This window comes from Prionailurus viverrinus, chromosome A2 (assembly GCF_022837055.1).
Source record: "Prionailurus viverrinus isolate Anna chromosome A2, UM_Priviv_1.0, whole genome shotgun sequence".
Lineage (NCBI taxonomy): Eukaryota > Metazoa > Chordata > Mammalia > Carnivora > Felidae > Prionailurus > Prionailurus viverrinus.
Genome location: NC_062562.1, coordinates 31,976,892 through 31,995,277, shown reverse-complemented (window position 1 = coordinate 31,995,277; position 18,386 = coordinate 31,976,892). Strand labels below are relative to the sequence as shown.

The following is an 18,386-nucleotide window of genomic DNA, read 5'->3' as shown; positions in this document are numbered from 1 at the left end:
GTACGGAGATCTGGGAACAGTCGGATCGTTGCAAAATGATTTCAGTGGGCAATGAGTCAGAGTGGCTGGAAGCCTTTGGAATCTGACAAATTCACACCCTTCTTTATTTACCTGTCACTGTGGCTTACTTGGGGTATTCCCAGACTTCAGGGCTGACGTCCCAGTCACTCTGGTGTCGGAACATGGCTGAAAGGCTTTCTTGTTTTGCATCTCTCTGGCCTGTCTTCTGTGCAGCATCCGAGGCCACAGGCACAGAAAGAGCTTGTCACTGTCAGAGGATCGGGCTGGCTCTTGGCCTTCTGGGAGATCAGAGCCCCCATGTGGGGACAGCTCCTCTGTCTCTGCCTGCTGCTTGTCAGAAATCCCTGTTTGTCAGCAGTTATGCGGTGGTCCTTCAAATTGGGTATTCCCACCGAATGCATGGTCATTGCCGCTTGAGTCATTTTCAGCTCGTTTTTAATGTGGCACCTTTTCCTCATTGGCATTCTATACTGATCTCCACTCTCATGTCCTGAAAAAGATACTCTTTCACCTTGCTGTTGAACACATGCTCCAAGTGACTACGGTGCTTATAACCTCACTTGCAGCATCGCTTTTCTGTTTTAGCTCATGCTTCAGTGAATTATGCATTTTAAAAAGAATAATCACTCATTCCCTTACATAAGAAACAACCAATGCTCGTTTTTTTTTAAATAGAAGAGGTAAAAAAAAGAAAATGAAAACTGCATGCAATTGAAGTGGCCAGAGATGACCATTGTCATTATACAGGTGTCTTCCTTTTGTATTGGTGCATGTATCCTACACTTTATGGGTAGAGGTATACATATAGCCATACAGCTGTGAAAATTTATTTGAAAAATTGTCTGCACCTGTAGCTGGGTGACCAAGGAGGATGGACATATTCTCTTGAGAAAATTGTTGTTTTGTTTGGCTGATACTTATTTTTCTCATTTAAAACATGAATACATCGGGGCGCCTGGGTGGCTCAGTCGGTTAAGCAGCCGACTTCGGCTCAGGTCATGATCTCACGGTCCGTGAGTTCGAGCCCCATGTCGGGCTCTGTGCTGACAGCTCAGAGCCTGGAGCCTGTTTCAGATTCTGTGTCTCCCTCTCTCTGACCCTCCCCTGTTCATGCTCTGTCTCTCCCTGTCTCAAAAATAAATAAAACGTTAAAAAAAAAAACCATGAATACATCACAGTATACAAATACTCAGTGTATACTTTGAGAAATTCTTACATATATATGTACATGTATATCTAGATCTAGATATCTTTATATATCCTATACAACAGCTATCGAGACTGGGACAGGATGTTTTCAGTGCCCCTACCCCTCCAAGATTCGCACTTGTCTCTTCTCATTCTCTCCTTTAAGAGAAACCACTGTTCTGATCTCTCTTCCCATAGGTTAATTTTGTTACTTATTGAACTTCATATAATTGGAATCATACATTAATTACCCTTTGGTGTCTGATTTCTTTTGATTAATATCACACCTATGAAAGTCATCTATGTTGTCGAATTAACAGTAGTTTGCTCTTTTTTTTTTTAACTGCATAGTGTTCCTTGTCTGAATATGCCACAGTTAATTTTGTTGATGAACAATTTTGAATTGTTCCCAGTTTTAGGCTTCTCTGATTAAAGATGCTAATCTGAATAAGGCTGAGGCTTTGTAGTGATTACTTTGTCACCCAGCATCTCCTCTGCCCGGTCCTGCTTCCCCTTTTTCTCCCCCCACTGCCATCATTCTTAAAGGTTCTTAAAGATTCTAATAATCTTCTCTCCTGGTAATTATCTCCACCTTGCAGTCCACTTCCTGGGACCCTAACCTCTAACAACAGCCTTGATCAACAGCCTTTGATACGTTATATCAAATGGATGTATTGTTTTATTTGGCCCTAACACTTGGACAGAACAACCTTAATAGTCCAGTTTTCATAAGGCCCTGGTCACAAAAGGGACAGAAACTGGCATGCCACGTGTACTTTGAGAATGAATATCTTGGTCAAAGGTAATTTTCCAAACATGAATGTGTCTTCTCAATACTTTTTGGCAAAAGTGTCATGTAAAATGAGAAAAGTGGTGTTTTAAGAGGTATAATCCAGTTTTGTAGGTACAAAGTGAATTGGAGAAGAAGTCTATTTTGGACAATTACATTAGTTCGGACATAAGGAAACGAGGAAGGAGGGATGTGAAGAAAGGAGACACAGTCTGAGGGCATCACGGCTGTGTGTAGAATTGTCAATAAGAAAACGGAGAAGTTAATTCTGACACCTGTGCTTTCAACCCAGATGACCAAGATTGCATTTCTCGTTCTCTTCATTTGGTAAAGAGTGTAAAGGAGCATGCTTTTAAGAAATATAGACATCAGGACACAATACTGGTGTGGGGTTGAGGACATGCAAAGTTTAGTTTAAGAGCATGAAGAGATGTTTATGATGGAACCGTAAAAAATACCCATCAGGGAATGGGAGATGTGGGCCTTTTGTCAATGAAGAAATTTTATTTAGTTAAAAAAATGTTTTTTAACATTTATTTTTGAGGGAGAGAGAGAGAGTGAGAGAGAGAAAGAGAGAGAGAAAGAGAAAGAGGGTTGGGCAGACAGAGAGAGGGAGCGGGAATCTGAAGCAGGCTCCGGGCTCTGAGCTCTGAGCTGTCAGCACAGAGCCCAATGTGGGGCTTGAACTCACAAACTGAGAGATGACGACCTGAGCCAAAGTTGGGTGCTTAATCAAATGAGTCACCCAGTCTCATGTATGAAAAAGTTTTAAAAGAATAGAAATATTTAGACGTTATATTGTGTATTACTTACCTACTGCTCCACAACAGATGGCCTCAAACTTAGCAGCTGAAAATGACCGCATGTTACTTCATAGCTTCTGTGGGACAGGAATTTAGGGGCAGCCTAGCCAGGCTTTGAGTCTGTCATGGTGCTGTGGTCATCTCCAGGCTTATATGGGAGGGATTCACTTCCAAGCTCATTCACGTATTTTCTGGGAGGATTCGGTCACTTGTGCATTGTTGGACAGAGTTTTGGCTCCTTATGTGCTGTGGACCACCGTCAGTCCCTTCCTGTGTAAGCTTCTCCGTTGAGCAACTGACAGCACGGTAGCAAAGACGCAAGAGGGTAGGAAAAAATGCCAGCAAGGGAGAAAGCTAGCAAGATGGAAGCTAGACTCTCTCGTAACGTCATCATGGAAGTGACATCCCATTACCTGTGCTATATATATGTATTTTTTTGTTAGGGGTGAGTCACCAGGTTTCATACATACTCCCATGAAAGGGGTTACACTGGATGTGGATACCAGGAGGTGAGGATCACCGGAAATCCCAGTGATCACTGTCACAGGCTGCCTACCACATCTATATAACGTTTGAGGACATGGTGCTGATACACCACCGAAAGGCTCTAAGCATTTTTCACCACCTACAACTTCGCAGCTAGGAACTTCCATAAGAATAGCAGAAATGTTTTCCTTTGATAGGAGGCCATATATCAGTGGAGGTGTTTTTGGCATTTACTAATGCACTCAGTAACTTGATTTGAGAAGTCAACTGTGCAATACTGTATAATTTCAAACACTTTTCTAGCAAAACTGTATTACTTTTAATTAGACTGATTTAAAGCTGTTAAGATTCTTGTCAGAAATAATTTTTAAGTGGATGTGTCAAGATAAAAACAGCAGTTGTCAAGTGAAGAAAGCAGTAATTTGTGCATGTACTGTCTGGCTTATGAGCAGTTGGGTCTTTAAATGCTAACTGAGCATTTGTGCTTACAATTTCTTTTATAGAAGCCATTCTGGCGGTTAGATATTCAAACCGTTGGAATGCTATTGTTTGTGGTAAATATTTGTCCTATGACTAGCGAATTAAATTTGGTTCCTACCCTGTAATATGGACAAAAGCATCACTAAGAAGAGAAAGCATTTAAGCAATTCAGTTCAGCAATTGGTCAAACACAGAGCATGAGCAAAGCATTCTGGGTGATTACAGAGTGGAATAATAACAATAATGAGGACCACTCTTTGATGAAAGCAAATCAGGTGACTTTATGCACTTGGAAAAGCTTAAATTCTTTTTGGAATCTTTTTAGGCTATTAATTTCTTTAGAAAGCTTTTTGCTGTTGGGCAATGAAAAGGAGGGCTTTTGCCTGATCTCTGTGGCAGGATTTGTTAGTACCGGTACTTGATATTTTGGGTCACACGATTCTTTGTTGTTGTGGGGGCTGTCCTGTGCATTGTAAGATATTTAGCAGCACTCCGGGCTTCTACTCACTAGATGCTGATAGTTCTGTTCCCTCCACCCCAGTTGTGACAATGAGATATATTTCCAGACATTGCCAGATGGACCTGGGCTTGTATGGAGGCAAGCAAAATCACCACTCTGTGGGAATTAACACAGCTTTTGAATTAGGGAATCCTAAATTAACAAGATGTAATGTTCTCTTACTTTTATACATTGCATTTATAAATCTGTTATCTTTTCTCTTGGTCCTCAAAAGCAAAATTCCATATGGTATATAAAAGATCATTCACTTTCCTATTTGTGGAGTCAATAAACATTCATCAAATACTTATTGTGTGCAATTGGCTTTATGCAGGCATTGTGAAATATATGAAAAAATGGAGATTTTTCTTCTCAAGAGGCTTGAAATCTCAGAGGTGGTGTAGAGATTTAAGTTATATACTTATACATATATATATAGAGAGAGAGAGAGAGAGGGAGAGAGGGAGGGAGAGAGTTATTTAAGTTATATATATATATATATATAGAGAGAGAGAGAGAGAGAGAGAGAGAGATATTGAAGTTATATATATATATGGAGAGAGAGATTTAAGTTATATATATATTTATATATATGGGGGGAGAGAGATTTAAGTTATATATATATTTATATATATGGGGGGAGAGAGAGAGAGAGAGGAAGAGAGGGAGAGCGCGAGTGTGTGCACTAAGTTTGACAAAAGAAAGAGGTAAAATGTATAGGATATTTTAAAGAAGAACTTCTCTATTTCCCTTGAAGACCAGTAGTAAGTGTATGTTCATCCCTCAGCTGGGGTTCTGGAACCTGAGTTTAAGAGGGTGAAGTTGACCTGTAGTTTTAAGGTATGAGAGTAGACCTGGAGCTGGAGCTAGTCATCTGGGCCAGAACATTAAATCTAAGGGGCTAGGCAGAGAGGTAGAAACCCAGCCCAAAGCCAAAGGTTCTCAACCAGAAGTGGCAAGGTGGAGGACACACATATTTAACAGGACCAAAAAAGGGAGGAGCTTGGAGAAGTTTCCTGAAACACTGATAAACAGAACTGGGTCCTTTTTGTAGGAAACTGGTAACAAGCCCAAGGTGCGGTAGGAGCCGTGAGAGCACTAAACTGGTTTCATGGGAGGGAGGTCTGCAGTGGGCTCACGGTTCTTCTGTTACCCATGTTGCCCAGTAGGTCAGCAGTTTCACGTGGAGAGCAATTCCAAGCCAAATGCAGGCAGTACAAGACTAATTATCAGAGGGTCCTGCTTCCAAGAACAGAATGCTGGCCAGCCGTGCAGCCAGCATCTTCACCATTAGAGCTTTGTGTGGGGGATGAGCCTCCAAAAACATAAAAACTCTCCCGAGAAGGTATTATTATCTACAAATCTCTTAGCATTGCAGTGCTCAAAGTATATTCAAAAGACTGTTAATATGTGTTACCCTGAATAGTTTTATCAGTTAATTAGTTTTGGAAATACTAAGCAAACTAAGTTAAACGTATTCCTTTACCACTGGACTTCTCAGAGCCTTTAAGATGCATCATAAGTCTCACCTGGAGGCATCAAATATAAACATTTCCCACATTTATGTAATTACAAAGCCTTTCATCATGTAACATCTCATGAGAATACAGTCTATGCTACATGCTTTGTGTGACTCTGGTTCTGAGTGAGTTTGTGAAATGAGTGGCTAGACTTTAAGTGAATAGTGTATCTCAGGGAAAAATGCATCAACATGCGAACCTTCACAGATCTGCCTCCCTCACCTGCTGAAGAAAAACCTGACTTTGCCAGCTTGCCTCCGGGGCTCCTCCTGCTCCACCAAATTGATTTCTGTCTTGATCGTCATCATCTTGGTCTTTATTATATACATCACTGCAAATGGTGAGGTCTGGAAATGCTAGCTAATTACTCTAGAAAGGTCAAAAAGCAAATGGTAGGAGGAAAAAGATAGAGATATTAAGGGGGGAATGAAAAGTGGGACAGGTTTGGAGAGGAATTGTTGGTGTTAGAGCAGCGCAGGTTCACTGACCTTTAGAGCCACCTTCATTCATCTCAGAATTGGAGAAAGAGGGAATGCTCAGAGAATATTTTTCCGGGAGGTACAAGAATAATACTTAAGCTGGCATTTTTCCATATCAGAATGTAGTAAACATTTATATTGATTTTTATTTACTTGTGGTTGCTAGGCTGAATTTCTTTAAGTATGAAAATGAGATGAAGTAGAGCTTTAAGATGGTCTCCAAAAGGCCGGTCTTTATAAGGGTTATAGCGGGGAATATTTAGTGGGAAACAAAGGTCATCAGTTAAGGCACAGGGGGGTCAGAGTGTGTGAGTATCCTGGAAATAAAGGCTTAATGAGATAAGCCAGTGAACAGATGCTATTTTTGTCTTCCCACCCACCTTCTGGGAACACCAAACACACCTCTTTTCGTAGGAACTGTTCTGGTTGTGAGGAGCTGCTAATCACAAGACCTAGCCCTGTGGCTGCTGGCGTGGGCACACAAGTAGGCCAGGCCAATCATAGCTACCTGTTTCCAAGGCTACGGGAATGAGTGCATGACCCAGTTCAGGCCAATCAGAGTCCTTTCCTGCAATTTTATATAGAGCCATGAGGGAAGGGAGATGCTCTGGTGTGGCTAAGCAGGGGTGATGGAAAGCTGGAGTTTTCTGCACTCATGCTTCTTTACCATTCCATCGCTGAGGCTGGCCACTAGCCAGCAGCCAATCAGTAGAAAAGGAGGATATCAAGGAGAATCTGAGCTGGGAGGTGGAGAGGGATGGTAAAATATAATCACATTGTCTAAGGTACTGGGCTCCTTGAGGCCAGCTTAACCCTGGACTTCCCCATTACTAGAGCCAAACACTCCTGTGTAGCTTAATGAATTTAAGTTTAGTTTCTGTCACTTGTAATCAAAGGAGTCCCATGGATTTACCCAGCATTGTTCTGAGTGTCTTGAGGACAGAAAGGTAGAAATGGTTGCAATGAAGGGCCATGAAGAGGGAGATAAAAGGTGTTACTATAAGCTTTCTCATGAGCTCTGCTTAGAGCAGAACCTGATGGGGAACCTGAAGTCATACCAGGGGTGGAGAGGCAATGGTAAAGTGAGTAGGAACTGAGGAATTAATATCTTTTTCTTGCCCTGAGTTGGCTGCCCTCTTGCAGTGATAAGGTGAGATGAACTGGGTTCCTTGAATGGTGATTTCATTTTGAATTACCTAAATTTATGCTCTAAAGGTTGATTTTTTTTTCTGTCTTGTCTGTTTCGTCCCTGTGGTTGCTATGGTATATTTGGGTAAAAATAATAGACTGGCCCACGGTTTTTATCACTTGCTTGTTTTAACCACTGCATTATGGTTAGAAGAGGCTGTAGGTACAAAGAAAATATGGTGCTCCTTAATGATTCATCTGGCATGGCATTTGTGCTGTCGACGTGAGTGTGATGAAATAGTGGAATCTACCCACATGCGCTGAGCACAGTTACTCCCATCACCAAGGCAGGGCAGTGTGCTTTACTAGATTGTATCCACAGATTCTTCTCATGTACACTCCCCATGTATACCTTTTGGAAATTCAGTTCATGCTGCACAAATTAATGTCTCACTTTGTGTCTTTGTGAAAGGCAGTAACTAAACAGATGATATGCTTTGAAGTAGGAAGCATTTGAGATCTTGAAAGAAAAGACAGAGACCATATTGATTTTTTTGCCGTGAACCTGAAACACAAATGAGAGCACCGCATCAGGTTTTTTTTGGTTATTTTATTTCTCCATCCTTCTGTTAAAAAGAAAGTCCTGATGTAGTTGCCTCTGGTCCTTACTTGTCACCTACCGTCTCTTCAATTACCTCTACACCTATAGGGTTGACGTAGTAGAAACTCAAGTTGAGTTAGAAATCCCTTTCTAAAAGCAACTGAACCAGGAAATTAACTTACTCTTTGGTCTGTGTGCATGGGTGTGAGGTATGGGCATGGCTTTGTGGAAGGAGGTTGGGCATGGCTTGTGGTCCTGGTCAGTAAACTCCTCACAAACTTGGCGGCAGGGCTAGGGAAATATTCACCATAATCCAGGCACTTTTCTGTCAAAAAAAAAAAGTCTCTGGGCTCTAGAGAGTCCTGTGGGGATTTGATAAATGTTTTAATTTAAAAAATAGCTTATACTACTAGGCATTGGATAAAGACACTTGGGGTGTGTAGCCAAGTGAATGGAAGGAACGTGGGGAAAGTGATGATGAGGATGATGATGGTGATGGTGATAACGATGATGATGATGTGACTAATACTTATTAAACACGTGTAAGGCACTTTTTGAATCATTCTACGTGTGTTCTCATTTACTTGCTACAGTGACTTTCTGAGGTTGCCCACCTCTCAGATGAGGAAACTGAGGTACTGAGACAGAGCTCACACAGCTAGTGTAATGGAAGGGGATTTGGACCCAGATTTGTGGGACTTCAGGAACTGACTGGGATTCAACTAGTGAATGATAATTTGGTATGCTTATCCAGGGAATGGGTGTCTTGCCAGGCTATTTCTGGAGATGCCCAAGCCTATGTTGGGGGTTATTGTGAGGGAGATTATAAAGAGGCTTTTCATGTATTAGGCAAAGAGATTAAGAAGAAGACTCAGAGGGGAAAGGCACCTGGTGGGGGAATGACCTAAGAATTTGGACAAATCAGCTGGGGTTACATATTATAAGGATTTGGTGTCTTAAGCCTGAAAGCTTTAGGAAGCATTTGGAAGGCTTCAAGCTGAGAGGGACTTGCATTTTTGTAAGATGACACTGTTTCACTGTGAAAAATGGACCTGAGTGGCCGCAGGAAATTTTAGGAGGTCATTCCATTGATAACGTTGACATGGGGAAGGTGATCACAGCTCAGACTAGGCGACTTGTTTAAAATAAATTCACCAGTTTGGGCCGTGTCATCCCCAGATGTTTAGTCTGCCACACTCCCATCCATCCCTCCTGCCTTGTGATCTTTTCTGTTGCGCATCACTTTCAGCTGGTCTGAAAACTTGGGGGAATTTTCTGAACAAGCCGCTCCTCAAATGTGGGTAGGCAGGGAGAATTAGCACAAATAAGTGACTCAATCTTGGCCCTGGATGGAGGTGTCTGGATGAAAGGCCAGTTACATCTTTAACTGAGATGGAAGGAAGTGGGTCTGAAGGATTGGGTTTGTCCTCAGCACCAGGCGGAAAGATTGAAGTTACTCTCTGTTCCCAAGTCAGGCATCTCTGGGGACTAGAAAAAGCTGTGAACTGAGTTGGGACGCATTGTTTTTAAACTCTGGGACCTTGGCCATGTCACCGAATGGCCTTAAGCCTGCCACTTTATCTAGATAGTGGGAATAATAATGCCTGCCCTCTGTTTCTCACAGATTCCTGGCAATATCCAATCCAATGGCGTACATGGAAATGCTTGAAAAGTCACAAACCATTCTATACACATTAACTGTCACGTCCAGTCAGTGAAGTGAAAGGCCATTTTTGGATGCAAAGAACAACCTTTATGAGGCAAGCGTGCTCATTTCAAAATTTCAATTTTCTTAAGTATCTGAGTATTTTAAGGGTCATTTCTAGGATCCGTTTGTACTTTCTATCGTAAGTAGCTGCATAAAAGCTGGCATTTCTGTTTCGGAGAAGCAGTACTGCAGAGTGCTAAGAGCATGGACTCTGGAGTGAGATACAAGTTCAACTCTGTGCTCTGCTTTTTGACACCTGTGTGAGCTTGGCAAAATTATTTAGCTCTTCTGAATCTTCGTTTACTCCTCTGCAAAATGGGTGTATTAGCAGAACAGGCCTCATAAGCCTGTTTTGAGAACTAAACGAAACGTTACATGTAAAGTTGTTAACACAGTGGTTAGTCTATGTGAAGAACTCATTAGGTAGTAGCTATCACTATGTCTATGTTTTAAAATTTTTACCTTTTAGCTGCATTTCTCATTTAATTGTCTGGTATCAATGGGGGGAGGGCTGGAGTTCTGACTGTTATGCATGGTACTTATGCATGGTACTTACGCATGGTACTCATTTATCCACTTAGGTAGATTCTGCATGGACATAGGAAGGGTCTCCTCCCCATCATTCCCACCCATATTCTTAGGAAATGCTCTAAGGGAAGGAATCAGATGGGAGAGGGGTAGAGACAGCTTGTTGTTGGAAGGCATAATGATGAGATCAAATGACATTAGGCCACTCCGCATTCGTGACGTTCCCAGGCCCCCTGAGCACCCATGACACTGCAGAGAAGTTCCCACCAGTCTTGCATCATCAGTGGTGTTCCCGCTTGCAGCCTCATGGGAACGCACGTGGGGGCCGTGTCCAGGGGTGATGCTGACGCACAGCTGTGCGCTGGTCCAAACAGTTCCGGGGAGGCACTGGGCGCCGGGCAAAGCCGGCACTTGTGATGTCACAGAGGAATCTCAGGGCTTGGAAGGCTGACAGAATGCCTTTGCCAGCCCTGGGCTGCAAATCAGAAGGGAATTCGGCCTCCAGAAAGTTCACTTTCACTCCAGCCTGGAGCCAGTCAGAATCAGTGCAGGGCTCTTAACAGATTATAGATTGATTCTGCTGAAATGGAGAAAAATGCGAAAGGGACATCTTCTCATTCCGAGTAGCACCCGCTGATCCTCTCTAAGCAGATGGACTGATAATTACTCCCATCAATAAGGAGGAAACGCTCAGCTCAGCCTTGCCGACCTGCGGATTCCCTCCTCCTTTGCCAAAGCTGAGGATGTGTATGGAACAAAAACTGTAGGGGGAGCTATTTTGTTTTGAATGACGAGTGTAATCTGCCTTTTCAAGTAAGCAAGATATTGAGAACAATTTCACTTTTTGGGGCATTATGAAAGTGCTCTAGAAGGAGGCACAGGTCATTATATAGGAAACTGTGTAATATGCATCAGTGTGGATCTGAATGAGGTACGAGGCCCATGCTCTCCCAGTTATATCACATGATATTTGGGCATCTTGGGGTAAAGTTGGGGGCATAGTCTTGAAAGCAAGACAGCCCTGGGTCCAGGTCACAGCTCAGCTACTTAGCATCTCAGCAGCCTTGGACAAGTTGCTTCATAACCCTGTAAAAGGGTAAAAAGGAAAGAGGAACGTCTGCACGACCTCCCCCACTAAGCTCTTACTCGGATTTAATTTGACACTGCATTTAAAATTCAGCCGGTAGTCTGCACTCAACAAATGGATTTTCTATCGTCCTTATTTCTCTGGAGTGTCAGATACCGCACTCTTTCATCCTCATCTATGAATGTTGCGCTTCTAATTGGTTTCTTGCCTTTTATAAAGAAGATGCGATTGGGCTCACAAAATAGGGCACAAACTCAAGATTAGTCCTGCTGTTAAGTGTCCTCTGTTCATTACTTTGATGGGATGGTTTGAGGATGAAGTCTTTGCTGAAGAGTGTTTGATGCTGTAGGAGAATGTGTTTGTGCCTGAGCACAGGTCAGAAGAGAAACTAATGATGGAATGGCATTTGCTTCTGTGGAGAGGCCTGGGCAGTGACTTGAAAATGATTTTTGAACAAAAGCGTATTTCGTGGTATACCAAGGATATATGGCTGTGACAGCCCGGGGACTGCTCGGCTCCTTACTCAGACATAATACTGCTCAGGGTAAGTCTCCTCCAGAACCCAGAAGACTATAAGGTAACAGCAAGCCAATTTCTCTGCCTCCAACAAGATAAAGATTGCTTTGGAATCCATCTTATAAATCACAAATGGGGCTTACTACTAGGCCAAGGAAACAATTAGTAGTTATCCAGTAAATGGAATCAATAGAGGAAAAAACAACCGACCCACAAAAACACAGCAACATATTACAAGGGAAAATGTTCTGCATATTGTCTTCTGTCGTGCTGGGCTAGGACATCTTAATGAAGAGCTATATTCTCTCAGGATGGTACCCCAGAGAGCTTATCAGAAGTGTTACTAAGAAGTCGCGGTCTTAATTTTTTTTTTCTCCAGCCTCGCGTATACAAGAGAATTCCATATTTGACAGCATCCTGGTACTTCCTTTATTTAACAAAACATCTTAATGTTTCCATGACGGTAACATGTGAGTTACCTCACGTCCAGTCTTAAAATAGTTGTTACACTTAAGGAGTATTATTAGAATAAAGCTGGAAGGAAACATGGAGACAATTACTCTAATTCCCTCATTTTATAGGAGAGAATCCAGGGGCCCTAGTGCCTTCTCAAGGCTGCACAATGACTGGGGTCAGGGCTGGCTTGAGAATTCAGATTTGTATTTCCATACCGATGCTCCTTTTATTTTTTGACATGTAATAATTCTTCTTGGTCTAGAAGAAGATTAGAGTATTAACAGTAGTTTAGATGTAAGAGAATACCACCAAACAGGCCCACTGTATAAATCATTGCAGAGTATCATAGAGGAGGGACCACAAAGACCACAACGGTTACATTTTACAGTCAAAGAAAATGTGGCACAGAGAAGTTGAATGACTTTCTAGGGACAACCTGGCTAATAATTGATGGAGTCAAGATTTGAACTCGTTGGATCTGGCATATCTGGGACTAGTTAGAACATCGGCTGGAGTTGGCCTGGGGTTTTACTGGACTCATCTCTGTTTTAGAGTATTCTGAGAGATGTCCTGACCCTGCTTCCGCGGGCTATGAGGAAGCTTGCACTTTGGAAACACATGAGAGAGGTTGGAAGTGTGGATTATTTATAGCCCGAGAGGAGAAAGTTGTTCAACTTCATTTCCATCCCTAACCACATGGGAGAATAGGTTGGAGTAATAGGAAGACCCTCAGTGGTTGCGAAGTGTGTGTGTATACATTGTGGTGGGGACTGTATTATGCCTGAGAGTCCTTTGGTTTTCTCTTTCCCCTTCAGCTTTCTGAGATGCTCTGCCTTATAGCCCAAAAGAGGTGGCTTTCATGGCTCCTCTGAATGAACTCGGGGTAGATACAGATGGCCCCTCTGAGAGCGTCCCACCAGGGTTTTTGCAATTAGGCATAGTGATTGAATTAGTTAACTTTGGAGAGATGTGTTGGGGTCACCTAGACTTGTGATCCGAAGCCTCCGTCTCTGGGATGCCACAGTCTGACAGGGGTTTGTAGCCAGGAAGCAACTGTGTGGAGAGAGAGAGGGGGGTAGGTGAGGGAATGAATGCATTGCATATGCTTTCTCTTCCTCTATCTACAGGTACTTGAACCCTGAGTTTTGTGACCATTAACGCCAGCACAAGGGAAATGAAAATGGGTCTTAATAATATCATTTGGGTCTGGAATCTAGTTGTGCCCCAAAGCCAGCGTCTATCCTGGGCATTTCTGAAAAAGAGGCTTCTCTCTATTTCTCTCTTTCTTTTTTGATTTAAGTCAGTTCGAGTTGAGGTTTTAGTCCCATGCAAGAGAAGGAGTTGTAACTGACACAGGAGCTTTGCACTGCCAGTAAATTGCTTTGTTTTGCAGAATGCAAAGCCAAGCTTCAAGAAGAGAGAAAAGAAGTGCTGGGATGGCTCCTTTTTGGTTCTGGTTTCTTATTTATTTCTTGTTTTGTTGTTTTTGTAAAGAACATATAAGAAACTCTCCAACTGAATGCCACATGGTGCCTAGATCCTGATCCTTCTGCAGCAAAAACGTTTTTCTGTTCTCTGGATCGTTCCTGGATACTGTAGTTCTAGAAATGAAGACATGGAGAGGGCTGGCTGCAGTCAAATTAAAAAAAAAAAGCAACCTGAAGGGGGTAGAAATGATCAAAGCAAAGAAAAAAGAATGAAATATCCTAATCTGAAGATGATTTCGTTTTCCAAAAGCTCCTAGCAAATTGAGAAGGCAGCTGAAGGAAAGGCTTGTTTGGGAAGGTATGCATCAAATAAAAGCAACGGCCATGGAAACAGAAGGTCTGTCTTCTAAAATGGATTCCTGGAAGTGAAACTCACTGGCTATAGCCAGCCCAGACTGAACTCCTTTCTTCATCCTTGAATGAATCACTATGGTCCCAGGGATGTGATGCTGTGCTTGGTCAGACTTGAGTCACCTGTCCACTTCTGGATCTGTGGAGATGATGGACATCACCCTCCTGAGATTATGGAAAGAGCAGTACACGGAAAATCAGGATGCAAAAGGGGAATGAATGGAAGTCAGGCAGGTAACAAACAGAAACCAACAGATGAGAGTTCTCTTGAAAGCAGGGGCTGTGTAGAATCCAAGCTCCTTTAATGACATATTTCTGAATGAAACATTTGTGTCTAAGATAAGCATTTCTGTGGGATTTATAGGAAACTTAGCTGTCTCTCTGTGCTGGATATTTTACACAGGAATTGTTCTGAAATACTTAAAATGTTAAAAACCTGCAGAATACTTTTGTTTTACAAATATAACAATACTGAGAAAGTAAGGATTGGATATTATGAAATTGCTAAGACTTCAGTTTCGGTTACTTGTTTCTTTAAAGTTTATTTATTTATTTTGAGGTGGGGGAGGGGTGGAGAGAGAAGGAGAGGGAAAATTCCAAGCAGGCTCCACATTGTCAGTGCAGAGCCCAATGCAGGGCTTAATCTCATGAGACGTGAAACCATGACCTGAGCCAAAATCAAGAGTCAGATGCTCAACCAACTGAGCCACCCAGGCACCCCTCAGTTACTTGTTACATGGCCTTATGATAGACTCAGGATTTTCTTCAGAGTACGTTAATATAAATAATTTCAGGCCATAAAGACTGTAATTTTTGTGAAATTATCAGCCCTAGGCTCTTTGAATATACCACATTCAGAACTTTCTCAGTGATGCAGCTATAGAGAAGGAAAACACTAGCTGGGGTGATGAATTGGCTCACTGGAATGGTTCTAGAATTACATCACCACCTTGTGATAAGGTTCCATAAAAAAAAAAATACAAAGATTTGGGTTTGGTAATTTTCTCACCGCACTTTTCTTATTCCTTTCCAAAAATTTTAATACATCAATAACTCACTAATTTGAAATTCTTCCCTCTAACATAGGAAATGTGTCTCTTTCTGAGAAGATGGATGCTCCCCCCAGAAATAAAGCATGTGGAAGGTAAATCAGTGTTTTTGGATGGATGCCTTGTTGGAAGAAGACAAGAGGGTGGTCATGCCATTCTTACCTGACTTTCCCTTCTTCCACTTGATAGTCCGCCTTCAGAAGCAGGTAAACATGCCATCCATCATATTATCTGTTTCCTTTGTAGTAAATTTGACTGGTTTTAATCACTATATTTTGTTGACTTGATGTAATGTGCAGTATTTGAGTTGAAAAGGGGGCATGAACAGCTAAAATGACATCTCATTTTTTTCAGGGACCTTTGTTCTTAAACACAGGAAGTTGTAAAATCTCCAGTAGCAAATTTCATTAGGTTTAGGCAATACTATAAGTGATGGCATTCTATTGAGTCAATGCCTTGAATGTGAATCAGGAGATTAACTATTGTGGCAAACTGTCAATCTTGACTCCTAAATTATTGTGAGTAGCGAATTTTTTGTTCTGGCTTTGAAGTTGAATTATTCTTTTCACTTAGTATGTCAGTCAGAAAAGAGATTTGTCTTCTCAGCTGAGCTCTGCCTGGTTTTCTTTAGGTAATTAATATTTCCCCTTTCTCCCACACTATGCCATTACTTTGTTATGATTCTCATTCATCAAGACCCAAATATTTCTTTAAAATTCTGAGGGGCTTGACAGGTTAAACTGTATCCCATTATTGATGATATTAAACAACACCTTCTGAAAAGTTGTCTTTAGGCTTTCTGTCAGATTTTCAGTAAAATGTCATCATATTGGTATCTTTATTTCTTTAAGAGAGAGGGAGAGAGAGAGGTCATTCAGAATCACTTGTGAATGCTCTCTACAACATGTTTTCAGACAAAAAAATATGGTTTGGGAAAGAAGAAAAATATCAATTTTTTGGAAGCATTGTAAAATATCCATTATTAACAGGCGTGTGAGCCTAAGTGCACACAAATGTATGTCCAGGAATGTTCATTTCTGCCATGTTTGTATCCCCTAAAAAACAGAAATAGAAACAACCTAAATTTCCAAATGGATGAAAAGTTAAATAAACCATGACACAACATAATGTTATGTGTTATTTAAAAAGGTTGAGGGCCCCTGGGTGGCTCAGTCAGTTAAGCGTCCGACTTCAGCTCAGGTCACGATCTCGCGGTCCGTGAGTTCGAGCCCCGCGTCGGGCTCTGGGCTGATGGCTCGGAGCCTGGAGCCTGCTTCCGATTCTGTGCCTCCCTCTCTCTCTGTCCCTCCCCCATTCATGCTCTGTCTGTCTCTGTCTCAAAAATAAATAAATGTTAAAAAAAATTTATTAAAAAGGATGAAGTACATTTACCTAGACTTGCTTGAAATGGAGCTCATGAAATATCACTAGGAATAAAAAAGCAATTGCATAATAGTCAGTATAGTAGAATCATTTTTTTGGTAAAATATATGTCTTTATCTTATATATGTTAATGTATATGAACTGTTCATTGTAGTTAGATCTGAGTAATGAGAATCGTCAGTAATGAGTTGGGGAGGGCTTTTGTTGTACCTTAACATAACCTGTGTGGTTTTTTTTTTTTTAATGATAAGCATGCATAAAGGTTTTCAAATGCATATGGACAAAATAAAATAAGTCATTAAGCTCTCTCATCTTATAAGTGAGAGAACTGAACATGGAGAAATTCAATGACTTTCTTACTCTAGTCCAGCTCATTCGAACCAGAGATGGAATTTGGATTCAGCTCTTTGGGCTTCAACATCTGTATGATTACTCCTGCATATTACTCCTCTTTCTTACATTAATCATAAACATTGTTTTAATAACCAATATCCGCATCTTTGAAATCAAACAGAAATAAACCCCTTGTCCCCACCACAAAAACCTTGGAATTTAAATCTTAGAAGCTTAAATCTTACTTTTCTTCACCATATCGACAAATCCACTTTCCTCTAGGAATTAGAATTAAATTTATGCTGCATTTATGCTGCTTTGAGTCACAGTTTAATCACACAACGCTAGGAAAGTCTCTACGGCTCAGCTCTTCTGACAAAGGTGCTCACTGTAGTGATACCTGTGAATCCATTTCACAAAGACTCGCTCCAGGTGGACTCTCCACTGGGCTGTCTCTTCTGCTTATTTCTTGGTCTCATTCTTTCTTTTCTTCCTGTGTGGCTGTCTGCAGGAAGTGGCTCCACATAGATGCTCCAGCATCCAAATTCACCCTGCTGAGTAATTTATTCACTGTTTTCTTTCAGTCGTCTTTATGTTGCAGACATTTGGACTTACTAAACTGTTGATTCTCTTTCCTTCTGGGGGATCTGAACTCTCTGAGTGCTGAGGAAGGAAACCTTGCAAGGGCGAGTGGAAGACGAGCAACAGAACAGGGAGTTTCTGAGCGAAATTTCAATGTTAGCCAGTCATCGGTGTCCTCTTACTTACCAACCATCAATGCAATTCTTGTCATCATCAGTGCCACCTGTTATTGGGCATTGACGAGAGCGTGGAGTAGGCACTTGACACAGACTTATGCCTCAGTACAGTCCTTTGGGCTGGATACTGTTAGTGTTCCATTGATACGTAAGGGGTGGAAGCAAATAAGGTAAGGCTTAGGTGATTTGTTCAAAGTCATATTGGCTAAGGACTACCTTCTCTCAGGTTTCAGTCTTTGAGTTGGAAAAAAAAAAAAGGCCAAGAAACCATAATAAGACTCATCACAGAAGTGGAATTCTCTAACACTGTCTTTCTCCCAATGTATTCAGCTTATTAGTGTATAGGGGAGCTCTAACTTTCTGAAAACGTCTATTGATTTTCTTGTGTGTGGGGGGGGGATTTACAGAGACAATTCGTAGGCCTCAGATGCCGTTGTAACATTCACTGCTTTGCTGTGGATAGGAAGGATGTTTGTGAAAGAAGGCCAAGTAATGTCATCATTTGGCCTCATTTGTGAAATGAATGGCTGTGTTCCTGGCACTGAGAAGGATGCCCTAAAGCCATTTGAAAGATGAAAGGGCTTATCTTGAAACAAGGTTTTCTGGAAGATCACAAACCAACCGTCTAAAATGTTAGTTCAGATAAAATGAGAGCAAAGAACTATTGGAATCTTCAAGTTGAAATTTCTAATTAGGATTTTAACAACTTGTACAGAAATTATCCTCGCTGCAGCC

At 41.6% G+C, this 18,386-nt stretch overlaps 1 long non-coding RNA gene across 5 annotated transcripts in view; it reads left to right on the top strand.

Annotated features, from left to right (window-relative positions):
• LOC125161159 (uncharacterized) overlaps window positions 1-18,386 on the top strand; it is a 143,562-nt gene that overhangs the window by 39,649 nt on the left and 85,527 nt on the right. For 2 of the 5 annotated variants that reach the window (XR_007150484.1, XR_007150485.1), the window contains exons 1-2: window positions 10,731-11,162; window positions 15,215-15,383. This is a non-coding gene — a long non-coding RNA (uncharacterized LOC125161159). Of the gene's footprint in view, window positions 1-10,730; window positions 11,163-13,803; window positions 14,363-15,214; window positions 15,384-18,386 lie in introns of those variants that run through there. The other 3 variants (XR_007150486.1, XR_007150488.1, XR_007150487.1) reach the window with 3 other exon arrangements.